Raw genomic sequence first — 8,012 nt, 5'->3', positions numbered from 1 at the left:
ATCATGCTGGCTATCATGGCCGCTTTAGACCCAGTCGGGCCCCAGAACGGATACCTGCCGCCTTCCTAAATCCTGCGCTGTCAAGCTCCGCCCAGTCGGGCTGCCCTCTGGCCAGGATGTAAAATGGTTTCTAGAGAAATCACTTTATTTTGACAGATCAGTGGTAGGCATCTGAAACAGAAACCGGCTCTCCCTGAAAACGGTGAATGCAAAATAAACTGCATGCTGATGCGATAGAGGAGAAGGAGACAGCTGTGTTTGTGATGCTAACTTTGTGTATCAAGGAAGAAATGTATACTAATTGTCTCGTTTCCGTAAACGACACCGTCCTCCTGACCGCTAATTGGAACATTTAGGGTTGTGTATTCATGAAATGCGAGTAATTTAAACGATAGAAGTCCTATTTGCTGACACACAAAAATGACACATTATTCATTTAAATAAACAGTTCAAAATACCTATTCTCTTAGTTTAGTAGTGGATGCCGTCCAACTTTACTTCATGAATGTTTTGACAAGTCTGTCTGTCTTATTTCTTTACACATTTCTCCTCGCTCTTCTTTTTTAATTAGATTTTATACCACACCATTCAAAACGTTGTTTATATTTTCTGGGATAAAGTGTTAAATATTAATGTCTCACTCTTGAATCTTTAGTCTCGTGATTTGGAAAGTGAGTAGGCCTACAACTCATGTTATTGTCCTAATTCCGAACATAATCAAATCAAATAGCGTGAAAAAGTATGCTTCATGCTCAACGATTCAACTCTCAGCCTTGAAGAAGTATAATAACCGCTGTGCTTTCCTTCCCCTTGAATTGTATTCAAACGTATTGTATTACATATGAGGTTGATCGTTTTAGTACTTTTCTTATTTTTGGTTTAATTTGGGTCATCATGAACAAATGTACATATGTATTCCCATATGCTTACTCTTAGGGAGATAGAACGTATTTACATGGCGAATCATGCTCTGAATACTAAGGGCATCATCTCAGGCAAGAACATTTAAATGTCCAGTATCTTCAGTGTTGTGCCTGAACGCGTTCACTGAACGAAAGTTCATGAACTCGTTCATATTTTGGGCGAACGTGAACTGAAACTGTATTACTGTATTACTGCCTGATGAACGTTACTGTGAACTCGTTCATTCTGGTGTCAGTGAACGGCACGCTCACTCGGTTTAAATGGGGGGGTTATTTCTCTATCAACACGGCGGATGCGCGCGCAGATCACCTTGTTGTTTGACCGGTTGCCATGGTAATCTCCGTGCGGTTCATTTGCAGTTGAGGTGTTGCCAGCTTACTGTTACATTAAACTGTAATCAGAAAAGGTGGTTATATGCTATAGACCCTATAGTACCTGTCATATAAAGGCTGGGACGAATTTCATATTATAAATATGTACACTTTATTTTGAAAGTATAGACCAGCGCGATTCCCATTGAAACAAATGGCACGGTGATTATTCTTCGAAACGAGAGCTGTTCAATTGTGGAAAATGAATTAAACTGTAATCAGACAACGCGGTTATATGCTATAGACCCTAGTGTATCTGAGATATAAAGGCTGAGACGAATTTCGAATTATAAATATGTACAATCCATAACGTTAGCTCTCTCTGGCTCATAGCTCAGCGGACTAGAATATCTCATAGAATCATTGCTTGTTGGCCGGAAACGGAAAGGGGGTTGTTCACGTTTGGTTTTAGTCTTTTCGCTCGGTTCTCCGTCTCATCAGTAGGGCTAGAACCGAGCGAAAAGACTACAACCAAACGTGAACACTCCCCCCTTTCCGTTTCCGGCCAACGAATAATGAGTCTTCCAACAGAAATCAATGGGAATTACAAAATGGGCTAAATGTGCAATAAAACACGATAGAAACCGTATTTCGCTACGATACTTGATTCAACCACTCTATATCATCCTAGACAAACCACAAAGGGGGCTCAATGTTCAAAATACCAGAAAAAACGAAAAGCTCACAGCAACATATTGAAAAAAAGAACTATGAACTAGTTCATTTTTTGGAACTGTGAACTTAGTTAAAAATTTTGAATTATGAACGTTTAACTGAACTAGTTCATTTTAAGATTTGTGAACTGAACTTTGAACTAGTTCACGAAGAAAGTGAACTTTCCCAACACTGAGTATCTTCTTATGGAATATGCATGTAGATTGAACTCCAGGTATGATTACAGGTGAACCTGTCATTGTCTGTGTAACTTATTTTTTAATGGGAACCAAAATGCACATGCTCACCGCTTCTGATGAGCCCTGATATATTGTGCTCTGTGTCTCTGTGTATCCTGGGAATTGTGGTTGTCAGTTGACAAAAGGGGCTTTTGTCAACTTGTTTTGTTGTTAGGTTAAGTGGGGTTAACGGGTTTGGGTTCTTTATTGGTTGTGTGTTAATTGTGTGTAGTTCCATTGTTGTGTGATCGCGACCATTAGTGAGAGTGTTTTGTGTGTTGGTCAACTGTGTCGTGTTTCTGTTACGTTCGTTGGTCGTTAATAAAGGCAGTCCGTAGTCGTGTGGTGTGTGGGGCACGGAACTGCATAATTTATTGAACCTGCGCTCCCGTCTGTTTGTGTCATGTTAAAGTAGGACAGATTGTGTGACATATTTCTCCCGTGCACGAGGAAGCCATAGGATTCCGATTTTTTATTGTGTAGAGTGTAGTACTGAGCTGCCAGCGTTTTAGAGGGAGGCATGCGGCTGAAAACGTTTCCAAAATGTATGATGTTCTTAAAATACATAATTCAGGACAAAATCTCATTTATTGTGATAGTGCCTCAAACATGAAGGCATTCACCCTCTTACATGTTGTGTTAAGGGGACAGGACGAGAGGACCCAAACGCTTGACACGGGGAGGCAGAGACGGGGTGAAAAGGGAATGGGGTTTATAGGGACAAGGGATAACGACAAGCCGGGGATAGGTAAGCGGTGGTCAGGCAGGCGAGGGTTCGGTAACAGGCGGGCAGGCAGGGGCTCGGCGGTAGGCGGGTAGTCAGGCAGGCGAGGATTCGTCAACGGGTAAGCAGGGTGACGGACGGAGAACTACAGAAGAGGGTTACTGGGGAAACTGGCTGAACTTAGTTTAACGCTGGTAGGACCGGTACTGACTGAAGTGTAGTAAACGACGAACTGGCGCCGGCTGATTGGAGATCCCCGGCTGAAGTAGGGAACGGCGATTGCAGATTGCAGACAGGTGTGTTGGGAGAGTGAGGACCAGTGGCGCCAAGCGGCCACTAGATGGGGGTGTTGGACCGTGTAGCAGGACGTGGCGTAACATGTTGGCAGTGAAGAGGAGGAGGAGCAGGATGACGCTTCGGATTTTGAGGTACTGTATGTCGAAGAGGATATGTCACACTTCCCACCAGAGAGAAGCCCATGATTTGGTCATAGCCTGCAGCTTGTTGTTTGTGACGCCACGAATGAGGCTGGCTCCATAAAAAATCGACTGGGCAAGGTCCAAAAACTTTTTTCTTCCACACTTGCTACTGTCATCCTAGAGGGAGGACACAAACTTCAGCCTGCAAATTCAAATACCACCAGCTGGAATAGCCAGTTAAAATTTCTGAGATCTGTTCTCAATCTTCCTAGTGATGTACTTAAAAGGGTAACCTCTAGCTTTGTGATGTTTGAAGTTTGAAGACATGGAATGCTTCCAGGTGGCTGCCACACTTGATCCACTCTTTAAATTGGACTGGTGCATAGATGAGGAGCAGATAATGACAAAAATCTCACTGCAAAAGTTGGGTCTGCCTCTCCAAAAGGGAAAGCAATTGAGAATAGAAACAAAAGAAACGGCCAAGACTCTTTTCCTACATGGAAAGTCAATTGTCTGTCTTTCCAGCTGACACAGCCTCACATGAGGTCCCTGTGTACTTGGGTACCCCTTGTCTTTCAGAGGATACTGATCCTTTAGTCTATTGGAGAGAAAACCAAAGTCGTTTCCCTGTCCTAGCTCAACTTGCATGTAAATATCTTGCCCTGCCTGCTTCCTCTGCACCTGTAGAGAGAGTTTTTAGTGTTGCAGGAAAGATCTTCAGACCAGAATGGTGCAGACTCAATGATGAGACGTGTGAGGATCTATTGAGAATTAGATGCAATAGTGTTGCTCAGATAGTTTTGTATCAGAATAAATGATATTTGGATTTACCATGACTTTGTGTAATTTAATTACTTTGAAATGAAAATATTATTGGGTCAAAACTAATTAATGCATTTATGTTATTAAAATGATCAAACTAATCAAGTCAACAAATAACATTGCATTGATAAAGTAATCAAAATACAGTATCACAAATCACATTGATAATGGCTAATTTATAGCAGTCAATCACATTTCGAAAGTAACCTTCCTAATTCTGAATATATATATAAGATTCAACACATACTTTTTGTGTTTGACTGGAATTTCATTGAATTGCCATGAATTTAATTCCACTTCCTGTAATTCAACATCCTGTGGGGGAGGAGCCAATTCAATTCCTATTCCAATTCCTGAATTGAATTGAGGCCATTCTAAAATTCTGAATTTTGCACAAGCCTGGTGTGCGGCTCTCCGCGGGGGTCCAACGACCACGGGAGAGGCGTATGCCGCTTTGCTGACTTGTTCGCCGACAGCGACCCTTTGTGGCCGATGACCGAAATACAAGGTAGAGACATGATAGTGTGTGGTCACATAAACATTGATTAGTTTTCAAAAAGACATGCATGAAAATTCGTGCGTGCAAAAAAATATGAAAAGTATTGTATTTATGTATTTATTACAAATACATAAATACAATACATACACAATACAGAGAGCGAGAGAGACTTGCAAATTCAAAAGTAAAAATAGTGCATCTTTGACATACAAGTTTGAATTAAGATGAACTGATAAGGCAACTTTAGCAATCTGAATGTACGGGGAGGGAGGAAGCCCTTACATTGTCATCATACTGGGCCAGGGTGTTGCTGGTGAGCGGGCCTTAAGGAAGGAGACGGACTGCCTCATCCGTTGGCTGCACGGAGGGGGGTTCGAGTCCCGCCGGACGTAGGTCTGAGCGGGGGGCTGTGGTTCGACCTCCCTGCCACCTCCCACTGCTCCTCTTTCCACTGGAGGAGGAGGAGTAAGATGAGGAGGAGGAGGAGGAAGAGACTGTTCAGGCTTCTGTGGACGCACTCTGTCCCGCTGCCATGGAAAACCTCACATATTAAACCTTTGCCCACGATGTAGAAAAGTAACATGAGGCTTTCAGCCCCATAGCAGCTAAGTGATTGGTTATACAGGCACAGTTATGATGAAGTATAACTGTTATACTATTTTCATTTGGTTCATTTCATTTTTGTATCCTTTTGAAGTATATACTGTATTGCTTCACAACTGTTGGTGTATTTTCAATTCCTTTTATTCTAGTGTAGTTTAGTTAAGTTAAGTGTTTACACCTGACCTGACGAGAAGCTCAGCTTTTTGGAACCAGGTGTGAAGAGGACCTGTTGCCATAATTAACAAAATTGCAGAAACAAAGAAATGTTGCCTTAGGACTGTGGTGAGTTGCGATGGCTGGTTCGGGCCGGCTACATCTGCACTTCATCATCCAGCATGTGTGCAGTTCAAACCTTTATATAGTGATTTCAAAGGCGTGAAACCACCTGAGGGTGAATATAAGATTTGGGCTCGTACTGCTTCTTCAGTCGGCGGTTAACATCGGAACCAGTAATATGAGGTCAGAACAGTCTCATTAATAATGGATGCACAGAGAACGATTCACATGCATTTTGTGATTTATTTATAAATGACTCTTCTCACAAGTACATTTCAATGCACACACAAATGGCTATCGGTATGTATAAATGTAAAATAAATCCATAAACAAAAATAAGTTTCACAAACACATTTATGATCCACACACAAATGTGTCTTGTTTAAAAAAAATATAATATAAATCCATAAAATGTATGAATTAAAAAATATTTGCAATTTTCATAATACATTTTTTGGGATATTATTACAGTTATATACAAACGGTTAAACTTGAATTTGCAAGACGCTTTTCATTTGTGAACTTGTTTGCATTTGTGTGTGAACTGGTCTGTATTCATATGTTGATTTTTGAGATTATCCTGACGTGGCTGGATTCACGATTGCATTTTTTTCAACAAGGAACTCTCTGTAGCCAACCAGATGCCTTCCTCGTTTTAAGCCAATCACATGACAGTGAACTTCACCTCAGAGAAACACCTGCCGTAAATATTTCTGTTCATCTTATTACGTCCTTATTCCCTCCCCTTCGCACTGATTGGACCTATTGTTTAGTTTTTTTGGAAGAGGCTTTATATGGGCTCGAGGCCCGACTGATCTGCAGAGAGCAACGTGGATAAGTTGTGAAGACCCCCATGGTGACAAACTTGACGACCCCTCAGGAATCTGGCATCCCTGCATGAGGAGGATAAGCATGTATTCATATATACAAAAAATACATTTTATGATATGTAGAAGCGATATTAGATCATAATTATATTTGTTGGTCAAACACTGACTGAGATACTGCCATTTAAAGTTATAAGCTTGCCATAGTACCACCTATTGGTCAACAGTCACCCTTTTCTGACTTTATGACTCCGATGAGACAGATGCACATGAATTTCAAACTTCAAATGGCTCAGTTTATGGCCAAATAATATGGCCAAATTCACAAATGGAATAAGGTTTTCTTCCACAACTTCAGGAAAATACATTAAGGACTCATAATAGATGAGTCCTTAAATCAATTTCGGCAAAATAAACTTAACACACATATGATATGCGGTAACTGTGGTTCTATTTAATGATATACGCAATACATTATAAACATTGTTTCTTATCAGTATTGTTTGCATTATCGTTATCGACTTGTGTTCCTAATATGTATGTGTCCCCCCGTTAATATACATTGCCATGGACTGTATTATGCGTTACGTGTTTAGTTTGCATGTGTTTAAACAGATGGACGCACACACGCGCGCCCGCATTCATTAATTATTTTACACACACACGCGCGCCCGCATTCATTCATTCTTTTTAACTCACTCGCGGTAAAACAATGTTATCTCACGATCAAATACTCATCAATCCTAAAAGTTATGGCCATGTACACGATGTCTGTGTCAAGAAAATATGTGTTTGATGTACGGTGTTTGCAGATGCATTTATTTAAAAGTACAACTTATTACCGCTGTATCAGCTGTTCTTTCCCAAATAATTTACCAAGAATGTGTGGCTAGGTAGATGAGAGAAGCAAAGTGATTGCGCGAAGTGCACAAGCAACATTATGCATGCGCCCTTAAAATAGCATCTGAACAACGCGCCACTGACTTTAAACCAGGCATCTTCTGGTTTGTGGCGCGAGTGGTTTCTGAAATGGCAAAATAGCACCAGGGACCGTTTGCGCCAGAACACGCCTCCTCCTTTCGCCGAACCGCCCCTTGGGGCGCAAGATCATTCCCTAATTTACCGACTTGTGGCGCAGGGGGGGAAAGAACGCTCTGCGCCAGTTGCAAACTCGACACATGCGCCAGTGATTAAGTCAATTGCGCCGGATGTAAGATAGGGCCCTCAGAGTAGAGTCACATTGCGCACATATTTTAAGATTTGACAAAGCAGCACTGAGTTATAGAGCTGGCTTGTCCCGCCCACTTTGATGATGAGCACCTTGGGCCACATTTAAAAAAATGGGGGGGGGGGGGGGTCGCTGCGCTGTCTCCACAGAGACGACGCAGCGATATCATCATGAGCAGTTCTAACTGGAGAGAAAGTGAAACCGCGGGCTGCTGATCGTGTAAAGCATTGAACAAAGACGTTGAAAGATGCTATCTACGAGAGAGACGCAGAGGAACTGTCCTTAGGAGACTTTTGTCGGGGTAAAAAAAGCAAGTGGTCAGCAAAAGAAAGAATATGATGGCGTTTTTGCACTAAATAGTTAATCGCGTTCGTAGCCTACACTCAGACTGAACTCATTCTTGCATGCGGGTGTCTTCATTCATAA

This window comes from Pollachius pollachius, assembly GCF_949987615.1.
Source record: "Pollachius pollachius genome assembly, chromosome: 9".
NCBI classification, from domain to species: Eukaryota; Metazoa; Chordata; class Actinopteri; order Gadiformes; family Gadidae; genus Pollachius; species Pollachius pollachius.
Note: the sequence above shows the minus strand (reverse complement) of the source record.